This window comes from Saccopteryx bilineata, chromosome 2, assembly GCF_036850765.1.
Source record: "Saccopteryx bilineata isolate mSacBil1 chromosome 2, mSacBil1_pri_phased_curated, whole genome shotgun sequence".
Lineage (NCBI taxonomy): Eukaryota > Metazoa > Chordata > Mammalia > Chiroptera > Emballonuridae > Saccopteryx > Saccopteryx bilineata.
The window spans coordinates 84,331,542-84,345,476 of NC_089491.1; the positions used below are offsets into that span (position 1 = coordinate 84,331,542).

General features: G+C 37.3%; 1 pseudogene; it reads right to left on the bottom strand.

Moving 5' to 3' along the window:
- Nucleotides 1–11,813: 11,813 nt before the first annotated feature.
- Nucleotides 11,814–12,581, bottom strand: LOC136322256 (poly(A) polymerase alpha pseudogene; annotated as a pseudogene).
- Nucleotides 12,582–13,935: the final 1,354 nt, after the last annotated feature.

Sequence of the window (13,935 nt, forward strand, 5' to 3'; positions counted from 1 at the left end):
GCACCATTTATTGAAGAGGCTTTCTTTTCTCCATTGTGTGTTGTTGGCCCCTTTATCAAAAATTATTTGACTATATATATGTGGTTTTATTTCTGGACTTTCTATTCTGTTCCATTGGTCTGAGTGTCTATTTTTCTGCCAATACCATGCTGTTTTGATTGTCGTGGCCCTATAATAGAGTTTGAAGTCAGGTATTGTTATGCCCCCAGCTTCATTCTTTTTCTTTAGGATTGCTTTGGCTATTCGGGGTTTTTTTATAGTTCCATATAAATCTGATGATTTTTTGCTCTATTTCTTTAAAAAATGTCATTGGAATTTTGATGGGAATTGCATTAAATTTGTATATTGCTTTGGGTAATATAGCCATCTTGATTATATTTATTCTTCCTAGCCAAGAACAAGGTATATTCTTCCATCTCATTATATCTTTTTCGATTTCCCTTAACAATGGCTTATAGTTTTCATTATATAAGTCCTTTACATTCTTTGTTATGTTTATTCCTAAGTATTTTATTTTTTTTGTTGCAATCGTGAAGGGGATTATTCTTTTGAGTTCCTTCTCAGTTGTTTCATTGTTGGCATATAGAAAGGCTATTGACTTCTGTATGTTAATTTTGTATCCTGCGACCTTACTGTATTGGCTTATTGTTTCTAGTAGTCTTTTTGTGGATTCTTTGGGGTTTTCGATGTATAGGATCATATCATCTGCAAAAAGTGATACCTTTACTTCTTCTTTTCCGATATGGATGCCTTTTATTTCTTTGTCTTGTCTGATTGCTCTGGCTAGAACCTCTAGTACCACATTAAATAAGAGTGGAGAGAGTGGACAACCATGTCTTGTTCCTGATTTAAGGGGGAAAGCCTTCAGTTTAGTGCCATTTAATATGATGTTAGCTGATGGTTTATCATATATGGCCTTTATCATGTTGAGATATTTTCCTTCTATACCCATTTTGTTGAGAGTCTTAAACATAAAATTGTGTTGTATTTTATCGAAAGCCTTTTCTGCGTCTATTGATAAGATCATGTGGTTTTTGTTCTTTGTTTTGTTGATATGGTGTATTACATTAACCGTTTTACGTATGTTGAACCATCCTTGAGATTCTGGGATGAATCCCACTTGATCATGATGTATTATTTTTTTAATATGTTGTTGTATTCGATTTGCCAGTATTTTGTTTAGTATTTTAGCATCTGTATTCATTAGAGATATTGGTCTGTAGTTTTCTTTTTTTGTGCCATCCTTGCCTGGTTTTGGTATGAGGGTTATGTTGGCCTCATAAAATGTGTTTGGAAGTATTGCTTCTTCTTCAATTTTTTGGAAGACTTTGAGTAGAATAGGAACCAAGTCTTCTTTGAATGTTTGATAAAATTTGCTGGTATAGCCGTCAGGGCCTGGACTTTTATTTTTGGGGAGGTTTTTAATGGTTTTTTCTATTTCTTCTCTACTGATAGGTCTGTTTAGGCTTTCTGCTTCTTCTTGACTCAGTCTAGGAAGGTTGTATTGTTCTAGGAATTTATCCATTTCTTCTAGGTTGTTGAATTTAGTGGCATAAAGTTTTTCATAGTATTCTACAATAATTCTTTGTATCTCTACGGTGTCCGTGGTGATTTCTCCTCTTTCATTTTGTATATTGTTTATATGAGTTCTTTCTCTTTTTTCCTTGGTAAGTCTTGCCAAGGGTTTGTCAATTTTGTTGATCTTTTCAAAGAACCAGCTCCTTGTTCTATTAATTTTTTCTATAGTTTTTCTGTTCTCTAATTCATTTATTTCTGCTCTGATTTTTATTATCTCCTTTCTTCGGCTGGTTTTGGGTTGTCTTTGTTCTTCTTTTTCTAGTTCCTTAAGGTGGGAAGTTAAGTGGTTCACTTGGGCTCTCTCTTGTTTGTTCATATATGCCTGAAGCGATATGAACTTCCCTCTTATCACTGCTTTTGCTGCATCCCATAGATTCTGATATGTCATATTGTCATTTTCATTAGTCTGTATATATCTTTTGATCTCTGCACTTATTTCTTCTTTGACCCATTCATTTTTTAAAAGTATGTTGTTTAGTTTCCACATTTTTGTGGGATTTTTTTCCTCTTTTTTGCAGTTGAATTCTAGTTTCAAGGCTTTATGATCAGAAAATATGCTTGGTACAACTTCAATTTTTCTGAATTTGCTGATATTGTTTTTGTGGCCCAACATATGGTCAATTCTTGAGAATGATCCATGTACACTGGAGAAAAATGTATACTCAGTCACTTTGGGATGAAATGTCCTGTAGATGTCTATCATATCCAGGTGCTCTAGTGTTTTGTTTAAGGCCACTATGTCTTTGTTGATTCTCTGTTTGGATGACCGATCTAGAGCCGTCAGCGGTGTATTGAGGTCTCCAAGTATGATTGTATTTTTGTCAGTTTTTGTTTTAAGATCAATAAGTAGCTGTCTTATATATTTTGGTGCTCCTTGGTTTGGTGCATATATATTAAGAATTGTTATGTCTTCTTGATTCAGTGTCCCCTTAGCCATTATGAAATGGCCATTTTTGTCTCTAAGTACTTTTCCTGTCTTGTAGTCAGCATTATCCGATATGAGTATTGCTACACCTGCTTTTTTTTGGATGTTATTTACTTGGAGTATTGTTTTCCAGCCTTTCACTTTGAATTTGTTTTTATCCTTGTTACTTAGATGAGTTTCCTGTAGGCAGCATACAGTTGGATTTTCTTTTTTAATCCATTCTGCTACTCTGTGCCTTTTTATTGGTGAGTTTAATCCGTTTACATTTAGTGTAATTATTGATACTTGTGAGTTCCCTATTGCCATTTTATATCTTGCTTTCTGTTAGTTTTGTGTCTTGTTTGATCCTTCTCTTTCGTTTTTCTATCTTTTGTTTTTATTTGGTTGTATTCCATACATCTTTCCTCTGTTGCTATCTTTTTTATCTCATGTGCTTCTGTGGTGGTTTTTTCAATGGTGGTTACCTTTGAGTAATGAAAAGGGTCCCTACCCTGTTCATTGTAGCGAACTATTTTGTGAGTACTTTTGCACTCCATCGTCCTTTGCTACTGTTAATCTCCGTCTTCTCCCCCTCTTTCTTTTTGTTGTTGTCACAGTTTAAATTTGGTTTTATTGTGTTCTTCTTGGAGCTTTTACTTGTGGCTCTGTTTTTTTTTGTTCTTTGTATCTGATTGGAGAACCCCCTTTAGTAATTCCTGGAGTGGGGGTTTTCTGATGATAAATTCCCTCATCTTTTCTGTATCTGTGAATGTTTTTATTTCTCCTTCGTATTTGAAGGATAGCTTTGATGGGTATAGTATTCGTGGCTGAAAGTTCCTCTTTTCAGGACTTTAAATATTGGGGTCCACTCTCTTCTAGCTTGTAGAGTTTCTGCTGAGAAATCTGATGATAATCTAATGGGCCTTCCTTTATATGTTGTATTCTTCTTTTCCCTGGCTGCCTTGAGAATTTTTTCTTTGCTGTTGGTTTGTGTCAATTTCATTATGATATGCCTTGGAGTAGGTTTGTTGGGGTTAAGAAAACTCGGAGTTCTGTTTGCTTCTTGAACTTGAGGCTTTAGTTCTTTCCACAGGCTTGGGAAGTTCTCATCAATTATTTGTTTAAGTATGTTCTCCATTCCATTTTCTCTCTCTTCTCCCTCTGATATACCTATTATTCTTATGTTATTCTTTTTGATGGAGTCAGATAATTCTTGTAGGGCTATCTCATTTTTTTTAATTTTTGAGTCTCTTTCTTCTTCTTTCTGTTGTGCCTCAAGTTGCTTGTCTTCTATTTCACTAATCCTCTCTTCTATCTGACCTGTTCTATTAGCTAAGCTTGTTACTTCGTTTTTCAGCTCGTGAATTGAGTTTTTCATCTCTGTTTGATTTGTTTTTATAGTTTCAATTTCCTTGGACATATATTCTTTGTGTTCATGGAGTTGTTTTCTGATTTCCCTATATTGCCTTTCTGTGTTTTCTTGTATATCTCGGAGGATTTTTAGGATTTCTATCTTGAATTCTCTGTCATTTAGCTCCAAGGTTTCCAATATATTAAATTTTTTCTCCATAGATTTTTCCTCATCTAGCTGTGTTACCTCTCTTTCTTTTGTATCCATGATATTCGATTTTCTCTTCCTTAATGGCATCTGAGGGTGGTTTTGTTGATAGTATTAATGAGATTTAATAAAGAATAAAAAGTTAAAAAAAATAAAAAAATAACAAATTGAAAAGAGTTTTTTTTTTTAAAAAAAAATTAATAATGAAATAAAGAAAAATAAAATAAAATAAAAATTTTTAAAAAAGGAAATTATTCCCCCTCTCTTTTTTTCCTCTCCTCTCCTCTCCCCTCTTTCTTGAGAAAATCTTGTGGTGGACTGTGAGTTATAACAAACAATGCCTGTGATGGAGGGCCTGAATTGGGGAAAAGTAATAAAGGGGCAAAAAAGAGAGAAAGAAAAAAAAAAAAAAAAAAAAAAGGAAAAAAAATAAAAGAAAAAAGAAAAAAAAAAGAGCGTATGGACCCACAAAAAGCAAATAAGGAAAAAATTTGGGTCAAGAATAAAATGATTTGCTTTTAGGTGTTGGTTTTCTAAGAGTTATGATGAGAGGAATAAGAGGAAAATGGAAAAATGGGGGGACAAATTAAAAACTTACTATTGTATTTAGTGGAACAAGAACTAGATAATATGGAGAGCCAGGGATGGGAGCACTGCTAGTGAGTTAAAAAGGTGAAGTAAAAACCCCCCAAAATGCCACAAACATAGGTTTGAGTCCCAGATAAGATAATTTGTTTGTTATTGAGGTTTGAATGAGAGGAGATGTAAAGGAGAAAGGAAGAAACTAATATAGAGGGAGAAAAGAAAAAGAGAGAGAGAAAAAAAGAGGGAACCACTAAAAGAAGAAAAAAGAAAGGAGAGAGAGAGAGAGAGTTAAGGGTTTTGGAGTGCAACCCTCATAGTGAGAAAGGAAGAGAAGAGAAATGATAATGGGAGATGTAACACTTATGGGTAGTGTAGTTCAAGGAGAGGAGAGAGTAAGACCGGTAGAGAGTTGATCGGCCAAATTGGAGGAGGAAAAAAAAGTATCAAGAATGAAGATAAGAGAAACAAACGAACAAATATAATAAAATGGGATATGTTATAAGGTCTGCAGATTATTCTTGATTTTGAGAGGTTATCTTCTTGCTTTTTCTTTTCTCTCCCTCTTCCTGGTCGGTGACTCTGTACCCCGGGTTCTGCCCCTTTGGCACGCTCAGGTAGAGGTTTGCAGTTGATAAGTCTCTATGGCAATGTCATGTATTGTGCTTTATTCTCGTTGGGAGTCAAGGCTCATTAGCATTTATAGGCTCCGACAGTGAGAGAGTTCGTGTTCCTGGAGCCTTTCTCCTAGTCTTTCCTTCCTCAATTAGTAGCCTGATAGTCCAGGTATGGGGTTGCTGCTGCCTCTGCCTGGATAGTAAGAGGCTCAAATTGCTGGCAACTCCCCACTCTATTTCCACTCAGCACAGGGCTCTGGGTAAGGCTCAGTCAGTCAGAGCTGCTAGCATAATCAGGCGGGCTTTCCGCCCACTCGAAGACCTCTGGCTCTGCCACTCTATCCGGTAACACAAGCGGGCGCCCACTTCCGGGGCGCTTGGAGGAAACTCTCACTCACTGTCTGCAACCAGGATATCCGGCCAGCAGTCTCACGCTCTGAGTGAAACCCCCAACCGCAGGGAAAAGTTGCAGCGTTGGAATTGAGTCTCGCTCCGTCCCCGTGTGCGGCCCTTGCAAGGCGCTGGGGCGGCCCGAGATTCCGCTTTGGCCCACACAAAGGCCCCTGACTCTGCCCCTCTCTGCGATAACACGGGCACGCACTGCCGAGGCACTCGGAGGAATCGCTCACTCCTTATCTGCGCGCGCAAACCAGGATATGAGGCCGGCCGTGGTTCCCTCTGAGTGAAACAGCCTCCAGCACGGAAAATCTCCACCGTTGGGATTAGTTCTCACTCCCTCCCGTGCGTGGCTTTCCCAGGGCGCTGGGGCTGCCCAGAGACTCTGCCCTCAGCCCACAGAAAGGCCTCTGACCCTGCCTCTCCGTGGGGCAACACGGGCACCCACTTCCGCGGCTTAGGAAGAAATCTCTCTTCCACTAACTGCGCACCGACCAGGAGACCGGGTAAAATGGCCGCTCCGCTTGTCTTTCTTTGTTTGGGTTTGGCGCGAGTGTTAGCTTGTATTGCCCGGGTTGCCACAGGATCAGATTTTCCTCGGCTTGGATCTCTGAGCCACAGCCTGGTTCGGCCGTTTTTGCTGCGGGGGCCTGGATCTATTCACCCCCTTTGCCCGCCTCAGTTTCTATATTCACAGTTACCAGAGAAAGCCACCCTGTTTAGGTTAGTGAGGAAGGCGGAGCATTTCTTACTCCCTATTTCCTTCGGGGTTTGGTTATATATTTAGCCAATTTTTCACTCAATCATACCTTTGGGTGTATTGCGAAGAATCTGGAAGCTCCAAGTATAGGTTTTTCTGTTTCTGGTTGAAGATCTTGTTGAGTTTTGGGGGAGATTTATCGGTATTGCTTCCTACTCCGCCATTACTCTGACGTCATCCCGCCATTTTATTCTTTAAAGCTGTATTCCTTTTTTGCTATATTCTTTTCCCACTTTGATCTGTTTACAACAGACCCCTTAACATTTCCTGCAACACTGGTTTGGTTGTAATGAATTCCTTGAGTTGTTTTTTGTCTGGGAAGCTTTTTATTTCTCCCTCGATTTTAAACGATATACTTGCCAGATAAGTTAGTCTTGGTTGTAGGTTCTTGTTCTGCATTACTTTGAATATTTCTTGCCATTCCCTTCTGGCCTCAAGTGTTTCTGTTGAGAAGTCAGATGTCATCCTTATGGGGGCTCCTTTGTAGGTGATAGCTTTTTTTTCTCTTGCAGCGTTTAGTATTTTCTCTTTATCGCTTAGCTTTGGTATTTTAATTATGATGTGTCTTGTTGTAGGTTTCTTTGGGTTTCTCTTTAATGGAGTTCTCTGTGCTACTTGAACTTGTGAGAGTTTCTCCTTCATTAATTTAGGGAAGTTTTCAGCTATGATATGATTGAACAAGGTCTCTATCCCTTGTTCTTTTTCTTCTTCTTCAGGAACCCCTATGATGCGAATGTTATTTCTCTTCATGTTGTAACAGAGCTCTCTAAGAGTTTCCTCAGACTTTTTCAGTCTCTTTTCTTCTCTGCTTTTATGCCTTCATTCCAGTTGTCCTGCACCTTGCTGATTCGATCCTCAGCTCTATCTATCCTGTTTTTAATTCCTTCCATTGTGGTCTTTATTTCTGATATAGTATATGTCATTTCTGACTGATTCTTTTTTATACTTGCTATTTCTTTATTAGGTGTTCATAATGATCATCCATTGTCGTTTTAAGATCCCTAAGCATCCTTGAAATCATTATTTTGAATTCCACATCTGGAAGTTTGATTATTTCCATATCACTCAGTTCATTTACTTGTTATCATGACAATATTCAACCTTCCAAAGATAACATTGTTGAATTTATCTTCTAAGCCAAAAAAAAAAAGTTAAGAATATACATGGATTGTGTCCACACAGTGGTGCATGAAATGTCAGGAAAAGGAAAGCTACAGCTTCACTAGCACATGTAGAGAAACTCAATACAGTGGTTACAAAGCCTAGAAAGTTTAAGACATCCCAAATTTAAATTAAAGAGGACAGACTCCCTACAATTCATACAAATTTGATTTTCATTGCTCAACAGTGAGAAAGATCTGAATCTGACTCTGACTTCAATCCTTCAGGACTGATAGCTGTGTAAAACTTGATTTGAACAGATTTTTTTTTATCATTCTCATGTTTGCAGTAGATATCAGGAAGCACTCCTAGTCATTTAAGATTAATTTGTCTCATTTGTAAATGAGAGAGTGTATAAGCCAAGGTCTTCAGGACATGAAGAAATTTGAAGACAGTATTTCTGCATAACACATAATTAAATTTCAAAGCATGCAAATCTATGGCCAAGATATGAACCACTTAGAAATTTCTTTGTTTGTGGTTTGAATGTCAGCTCAGATTTGTAAAGCATTATTCTCTGATGACACGTTTTTTACTGATAATATTTTTATTCATTCAAACTTTTTTGGTTGTAGAATTGAAATGAACTTCTACTATGAAAATGAAGTGTCTTGATTTTTAATCAGTATGGACTACTTCTGGGGCTGATCTAATAAAAAAAAAACTATGAAAGGGGTCAGAAAGGATAACAAAAGAGCAATCATCAAAATCCAGATACTATTTTAAGTGCTGCAGTTTAAGTTTAGAATAGTCACAATAACATTTTGACACTTTTCATTCTATAGTTCAAAAGCATTTGCCCCTGCAAGTGAAGTTGAATTTGTAGCCTTGGCTGAAGGGATAATGACCTATCAGTAACCAATTAGTTTTACTTAGTAATGTTCATTAAGTTCTCTATAATTTATTAAATGTAGTAATAATAATAATAATAATAGAAGGTAATTAATAGCAAAACTTTTATACCATCAATAGAGGGAAAACAAAGATAGCATTCTATTATCTACTACTTAGTACTATACTTTATTCATACTAAAAATAGAAAAATATTTTATTTTTATAAAATAAGAAACAAAGAATAGTAAGATTAATGGTTTAAAGCATGAACTTTAGGATCAAGTGAGTACAGAATAAAATCTCTGTACCATCTGAACTTTTATCAACTGAATCAAACTGAATTTTAATAAACTGTACTTTAAAAATGCCTCCTTCTGGCCCAGGCCAGTGGCTCAGATGATAGAGTGTCAGCCCAGGCTGTGGATGTCCAGAGTTTGATTCTGGTTAGAGGACACAGGAGAAGTTACCATCTGCTTCTGCCCCATTTCTTCTCCTTTTTCTTTCCCTCTATAACTCCCAAAGCTTGTAGCTCAGTTGGTTCGAGCATGGTCCTGGACACTGAGGATAGCTCAAATGGTCTGAATATGTCAGCCTCAAGCACTAACAATAGCTTGGTACTCTGACACCTGCCCTGGATGGGTTTGCTGGGTAGATCCCAGTTGGGGTGCATGTGGGAATCTGTCTCACTATCTCCTCTCCTCTTCTCTAAAAATAAACAAACAAAAAACAAATAAATAAAATGCCTCCTTTACAATTTGCTATGAGGATTAAATGGCACATTTCATAAAGAGTACTTAGAAAAGAGCCTTGTATGAATATATGGGCTAAATAGCCACTGTAAAAGCCATTGTTACTGGCTGGCTAACTTCAAGAAAAATGTCACCCTTTTTTTTATTACCTCAATGGTTGTTATATATTTCACTTCCAAATGCTTTCAATATTCTTGTAGTTCAAGTTCAATTTGTTAGGAACAAGGTAACTCAGCTTTGTTTTCTTGAGCATATCTTTGTTCACCTATTTAAAAAGAATTTTGTACTAGATATATGCAATCATTGGGAGGGTAATTTTCTTAATTGTAGTATTTTATTTTTTTATTTAGAAATTAAATGTAATGCGGTGACATTGATCAAGAAAAGTACATAGGCCCTGGCCGGTTAGCTCAGTGGTAGAGTGTCGGCCTGGCGTGCAGGAGTCCCAGGTTCGATTCCCGGCCAGGGCACACAGGAGAAGCGCCCATCTGCTTCTCCACCCCTCCCCCTCTCCTTCTTCTCTATCTCTCTCTTCCCCTCCCGCAGCCAAGGCTCCACTGGAGAAAAAGTTTGCCCGGGCACTGAGAATGGCTCTGTGGCCTCTGCCTCAGGCGCTAGAATGGCTCTGATTGAGGCAGAGCAATGCCCCAAATGGACAGAGCATTGCCCTCTGGTGGGCAAGCCAGGTGGATCCCGGTCGGGTACATGTGGGAGTCTGTCTGACTGCCTCCCTGTTTCCAACTTCAGAAAAATGCAAAAAAAAAAAAAAAAAAAAAAAAAGAAGAATACATACATAAGTTTCAGGTGAACATCTCCATTGTATTTGAACTGTTGATTGTGTTGTGTGTTCATCACCAAAATTCAAATAATTTTTTGTCACAATATTTGTTCCACCTTACCCTCCCACCCCACCCTCTTCCCCCTGGTAACCACTTCATTTTTGTTATGTCTACGAGTCCCAGTTTTTTATCCTACCTATTTGTGGAATCATATAGTTCTTAGCTTTTCCTGATTTCCTTGTTTCACTCATTATAATGTTCTCAAGATCCATTCATGTTATCATAAATGGCAATATGCCATTATTTCTTATGACTAAGTAGTATTCCATTGTATATATGCATCACTTTTTCTTTATCTAATCATCTGTCAAGGGACACTTTTGTTGTTTCCATGTCTTGGCCAATGTGAAAGATGCTGCAATAAACAAGAGGGTGCATATGTCTTTGCATATCAATGTTTTAGCATTTTTAATGTGGTATATTGTGTATGTAGTACTTAAAAAAGTACTTGTTTTTTGAGAATTGTATCATGTATTTCCAACACATATACTTTCATATATTCAGCAGTACTTTCAAATATACATAACTGGCAGTGATCTGAAGAAAGATGAAACCAAAAGATTGAATAAAGGACTCACTTGATATATAAAATAAATATGAAAGATGTGAAATATTTTGTAGAATTAATTTATAATAATATAATTTCATACTCTTGTTAAAAACATTTTCTTTGGGGAAATTAAGATTATACCATAAGCAGCTGTAAAGTAAGCAGGGAATTGAAACCATTTGAAAAATTTACACTTCTATTATCCTAAATAAATTTTAAGTCAGACCCTCTTCCTTTCTTCTATAAATATGCAACTTAACACATTGTTGACCAGCAATTTCATGCAGAAGTTATCTCATGTCACCAGCTATTTTTTCATAATTGGGTATGAAAATGAAACAATCTAAATAAACATCAGTATATTTTATTTATACATAACAAATTTAAATAAAACTTTGTACATATCTGCTACATATTATATTTTACACAAATTATTTATTTTAGTAATTTTTTTGGTCTGATATACTGTATAGCAATCACCTACGTATAATGCTATGCAACACGTTTTGTAAATATATCTGGTTTCGCTGCACTTTCTTTTTGAAATACACACTTTGGCCCTGGCCGGTTGGCTCAGTGGTAGAATGTCAGCCTGGCGTGCAAGAGTCCTGGGTTCAATTCCCAGCCAAGGCACATAGGAGAAGCGCCCATCTGCTTCTCCACCCCTCCCCCCTCCTTCCTCTCTGTCTCTTTCTTCCCCTCCTGCAACCAAGGCTCCATTGGAGCGAAGTTGGCCCAGGCGCTGAGGATGGCTCTATGGCCTCTGCCTCAGGTGCTAGAATGGCTCTGGTTGCAACAGAGCGATGCCCCAGATGGGCAGAGCATCGCCCCCTGGTGGGCATGCCAGGTGGATCCCATTTGGGCACATGCGGGAGTCTGACTGCCTCCCTGTTTCCAACTTCAGAAAAGTAAAAAAATAAAATAAAATAAGAAGAAATACACACTTTACAAGTTCTAGTTGGATTGAACACGACGAAGAAAGATTTTACAATATTTTTGATATGTATGTTCAACCCGCGAGCGTTTAGAAGATATTCCAAGTTCAGATGGCTCAACACTGAATGTTTTTGTTTACTGTGCCTTTGATTTTGCAGTCTCACACCTGGAGGAGTGTGAAGAAAAGAGAGTCTGCATGAGAATGTAGAACAGTGTGCTGTTTTTTGAAATTCAAACCTCAGGGTGAAGAGACACAAATACAATAATCCTATATTACCCTGAATTTCAAAAATTAAAATGGCTAATGCAAGTGCAAACATGGGTTAACTCATAAGCGGTCAACAATGTGTTAATAATTTTTCAAATTAAAACAAAGCCCCAGAAACACCACGAGGAATCCAAATATATGGGAATAGATGTGGTGGCATTCAGCCCACAGTTTAATAGCTCTCAGAGTTAACTTGAAGTTGTCAATGTTGGGTACTAAGTTTAAAATTTCATTGGTTACCCTGCAACTGTTAAGACTTCTTATCCATCTTATATCTAAATTTTTAAGCAGGCTGTCACCTCGTAAATCCAAGTCTTCTGGAATCGTCTACAGTATTAATATAGCAAATAAAATATCAATCTCTACTCCATCAAAACACAGTTTGATAACTAGCACAAATGCTCCTTCAACAGCTCTTACATCTTTTACTTCTTCACCTTACCATGTAGAAAGAGCTGAAAAAGTCACTTTGGTCTACTTGTGTTGGTGCAACACACAACGCATTGGTGTCGGCACCTTTTGTGTTACTCCTAAGTGGTAGGATCCAAATGTATAATATTTTCCTCCAACCTCTTCTATTACAGATTGTGGAAGATTCTTGTTTACACTGATTTCTCGTATCCACCCTTTTACCAGGTTATTTAAGGATCCGAAAATTAAAATCCTACGCTGTAATTCCTTTTCTTCTTCAAATATCCCAAAGGCTTCAGTCTCAATTAGTTTCTGTGTAAGCAGGCAGTGCGTCTCCTTGGGTGCTGCTAGGCTGATGGGAGAGGTAATGCCATAATGCCTCTACGGTGGTTGTGTTTGTTGTGATCCCTGTGTTATGATTGGAAAGCATTCTCTCATGGGCCCGCACTCCGCTCCTCACCCTTCCACCCCGCCCCACCCCCTCCCCCAACCTCCTGCAGCAGCTCCTGGCCTGGGTGTTATCCACCAGTGGTAGCTGGCCTGTTGGACCCCTGGGTCCAACCCCTGACATAAATTCTTTTTTAAACACACTCAGATGTTATAATGATCTATTTTCATCTTTACTGACAGTATATTCTCTGGTTAAATTTTCTTATTTAACTATGGAAATTATGTCAGCTATTGCCAGTACAGAGAAATGTGTGGTGAAGAAAAGAAGGCTTAACTAAATGTCATTTTAATCAAAGGAACAATTTTTATTTAATAAAATTGAACTGGTATACACACTCATGAGAAATATCTTTAGAATGGGGAAAAAGTATTCAACCGGAAATTTCTAAAAGGAATTCTAGTAGACTCTAAATAGTGACATTTTTTACTAAATGTATTTTGGGTTATTTATTCTGCATATTTCTCTGGAGTTGGGGAAACTAAGGATAAGTATCCACATTTAGGAAATTGAACATTAACTAAAAGTTATTGGAAGAAGCATAATGTAAAAAAGGTTTCAAAGCAACAGGTCTCAGTCCTCGCTTTTCTAATCCTCATGCTAAGTCCTACAGCTTTGATGCTGCTTACTTGCTTGTTTCTGTTTTCACCAGGTTCTGTACTTCAAGAAACGTTTTTTCTTAATGAGCATATTTGTAGAATCACCCTCTCATCAAAATTCTTCACTGAATTTTCTCACTTCTTAATAAAATTCGACCTTTTCTATAATCCTCTTTGCCAAATTGTTCATTTCTTGTTTTCAAACCATGCTGCTATACACACTGCTTTCTTTCTTCATTAGCTCATGACAGCTCATCCTTCCATACTCAGTCCCAAAACCATTTCCACTTCCTCTCTCTACTTTCACTGGGTGACGTGTTATGCCCTGTATATCCTGTTCACAGCTCTCTCACAGCACTGTGCAACTGGGTGAATAGTTGTAACAGTTGTTTGTCTTTCAATTAGTGATGTTTTAGTACAGAAATAGTGATTTTCATTTAATACAGAAATTATGATATCTATCTATCTAGATATTCTATCTAGACAGTATCTAGATACATATTTAGTTTATAGAGATTTCTTTGGATATTTTAGCTTTATTAAGATGATTTACACACCATAAAATTTAGCCATTTAAAAGATGAACTCAGTGGTTTTTGTGTATTTACAGATTTATGAAGCTGTCACTTTTATTTAATTATAAAATATCATCATTACCCTAAAAAGAAACACGATGTACATTAGCACTCACTCATTATGTGTCTTGTTCCTCAGCCTTGGATAATGGTTAATCTACCTTCTCTTT